This window comes from Vicugna pacos, unplaced genomic scaffold, assembly GCF_048564905.1.
Source record: "Vicugna pacos unplaced genomic scaffold, VicPac4 scaffold_19, whole genome shotgun sequence".
Lineage (NCBI taxonomy): Eukaryota > Metazoa > Chordata > Mammalia > Artiodactyla > Camelidae > Vicugna > Vicugna pacos.
The window spans coordinates 44,472,874-44,476,085 of record NW_027328740.1 but is presented as its reverse complement, the minus strand read 5'-3'; the positions used below and the strand labels follow the sequence as shown (position 1 = coordinate 44,476,085).

At 33.1% G+C, this 3,212-nt stretch overlaps 1 long non-coding RNA gene across 1 annotated transcript; it reads right to left on the bottom strand.

The window, feature by feature from the left end:
- Positions 1–803: 803 nt before the first annotated feature.
- On the bottom strand, positions 804–2,348 carry LOC140692970 (uncharacterized). The gene is made up of 2 exons (XR_012068617.1): positions 2,156–2,348; positions 804–1,084 (listed from the first exon to the last, which is right to left on the bottom strand). It is a non-coding gene; the product is annotated as an uncharacterized lncRNA (long non-coding RNA).
- Between the last annotated feature and the right edge of the window lie 864 nt (positions 2,349–3,212).

Below are 3,212 nucleotides of genomic sequence, written 5' to 3'. Positions count from 1 at the left end.
TGACACTGGGAAAGTGTAAGTAGGTAAAAGGAGGACACCGAAATTCCAAGGATGAGCTGGAGCCAAAGTGTTGAGTTTGCAACTTAAATTGTTGACAAGCATTTGCCTGGATGTATCTCTAGATACAGTGAAATGTAAGGATATGCCAAGGTAGTCAGTTGCCAGATTTATAAATAAATGACTAAACAGAGTTAAGTTTGTGGGCTAAGAGTTTTTAAGGAATTAAGTGCCACCCTGAGGACGTAAGAATGTATTTGGCTGGAACATAAAAGCAAAATAAAGTATTGACTAGAAAATATAGTGTAGAATCTTGAGGGCAGGAAATTAAAGCACCAACTGGAATGCTTTGAGAACAGCACAAAGAAGACCATAGATAAAATTACTTCTTAAATTGTACCAAATGCTGAATGTGCCATCTGAGACTACATCATGTGAGCTTTATGATTCCAGGGATGACATAAGAGAGATCATGATACCTGGGCCAGTTCCTGCATTTATTTCCAGTTCCAACCTATCCTAACTTAACACTTTTAATTCTTTCCAGGATGAACCAGAAACCACTTAGTAATTTTCCCTCTCTCCATGTTTTAGTCTTTTTCCAAATTCTTCCATTTCTTCTTCTTCCTTACAAGAAATTATTTAAATTTACTCCCATATTTTTCCATCAAATGATCATATCAAATATCTATTTTTGTGTTTAAATGGTAACTTAGTCTCCCATTTAACTCTTAACTCTATTTAAAATAAATAAGGAAAATACAGATACACATCTATGTTTATTGTTCAAATAAGAAAATTGCAGATATTTGTCGACATTTGCCAACATCAATTTTAATCTTTGTTATCCTGCATAATCTGGTAGTCCTATGGTAGATCAGTTGTAATTTGATTGACGTCCATAAGCTGAAGATGGCTGATGAGTTGGCCTTGAAGGAGAGTTAGCTGATATATCAGCTATCACTGGCACTGGAAACCGTGTGTTGCTCCCTGGTTGAAGCTGAGAAAATCGACCTTCATTGGCAGATATGTTGTGATATCTATTTGGAAAAGTAGAAGGCTCCAACATCTGTCCAAAATAATTGCTCTGTGTGGAAGACAAGATGCTGTACTGAGAAGTAGAAGTTGTAGCTGTAATGAAGTTCACAACATGGCCATTTGCTTCAGTGTAGCTGCTTTGGGAGTGCCCGTGGACAGTGGTCAACTGATTTAAAATAGCACGTTGATCCACAGCAATTTGTTCTGGTGGTCTAACTGACATTGATGATGGAGGAGAAAAATTACCTCTGATCCGGGTAGTTGTATCACCAATTATGTGGCTAGTAGAGGGCTTTATTATTAGAGGCATGTTTAAATTTGCAGAAGGCAAAAATGCATTTTCTGCACTAGTGTCAGTCACAAAACCAGAGTTATGATTATCCACATAATCCCCTGCTTAAATGTGCTTCTTCTTGAATTCTTCAGCCAATGAAGATATCAGAGGGGCATTTTTAATCCCAACTCTTCTTTTAATTCTCACTAAAAGCTGGGGACAAACTAGTTTAAAATTTGGATAATGATAGAACTGCAGCTAGACCCAAAGGAGAAAGATTTTAGTAAAATTTAAACCAAAATACAAGACTACAATAAGCCTAACCTATAAAATCTCAGATTTCAAGTTTACAATGCAAAGATAATATTATCAAAATATGAACATTGCTGACAATATTTTGAAGTTCCTTATTTGGAAAATACACATTTAAATAGTATAGTCATCAAATTTAAAGGTTAGCATTTGCAGTAACTGTGAATGCCACTTTTAAAAAGCAGCTTTAATAACTTTATTTAGATTTCTGATAAGATTCATGGTTGCAAGAAAAGTTTCTCATAATCTTGACTACTTAAGACACTGACCTAATTTTTTAGAAAAAATAAAGTATTTTAGCCTTAGTAGTTTTATAAAATTTTCAAAATCTAGCTTTACATTTACATTACCATAGATTGGTGTACAAAATAAAATTTTATATATAAGTTACCAAGCGGTAACTAAAATATCGGAGTACCTTGCTTAAAACAGAAACTACTTTTTCTTCTGCTAGAAAGACATCTATACAAGCAGATCTTTGAAAATTCTGCCACTCTTTACTAAACCCATAAAGTTTAAGCTGTGTAACTTAACTTTTCATACTTCCAGTTTCAAATATTCTGAAAGAGGCGTTTCTTTCCAAAACTTCCTTCTTAAAGACATCTTCATCAATCACTATGGAAGTTCCATTATCATCCCACAAGATGGATTTAAATTGGTCACTCCCAGGCATTTTCCAGAGTTTTCTTGGAAATGCCAGAAAACAAAAATCATTATCTTTATCTGGTTTAGAGACACAATATTTGTAAAATGTTCGTTATATCAAGAATTCTTCAGACAATGTCTGAAAAGCATTTTCTTCAGTCATAGACTTCAAGTCCAAGTCATCAGAGAATATTTGTTCACACAGTAGAGATCTACTGGAGTTTACTGAACCAGTTGATCCATATTTATGGGACACATCTTCAAATTCTGATGAAACTTTTGCCATTTAAATAACTTTTTCTACAGCTACATTTCTAATCTGTGGGATTTTGAGCACTGCAGATTCAAATGATGCTGCAGCAGGCCTGTAAAGATAAACTGCTAGGCCATCATAATGGTTCTCACCCTGAGTAGATGTGACATCACAAAACGACTGGTCTCCTAGCAAATCAAGTGAAACATTCAGCCACTGTTTACTTCTCATTCATTTACTTAAAATGAAGCATATATGATGGTTACTTTTATAGTTTTCAGTAAATATTGTCCCCACAAAATCTTTTTAAATAATTTAATTTTGGGGTCTATGAAATAAAACCAATCTGCAACCTTTTGTACACAAATTTATACCAGATTGGTGAACAGAGTATAAATAAAGAACAAAATATATAAAATAATTTTAAAGTTTCGGAATTTAAAGTGAAACTTGTGTAAACTTGTACAGAAAAGGTATACATATTTCATTATAATTTGTAATTAATGTGAAACTAAATTTGATTTGGAAATGGAAGTAGTTATTTATCTGTGTACTTTACAATAAGTAGCTCTATATTCAAAACATGAGCAGAATAATTATCAGCTTATTTGGTATGTTTATAAATAAATGGTAAATATTTATGAAATAAAACTAGATTAAAAAAATGAATCAAATTTAAGAAATCCCAAAGGG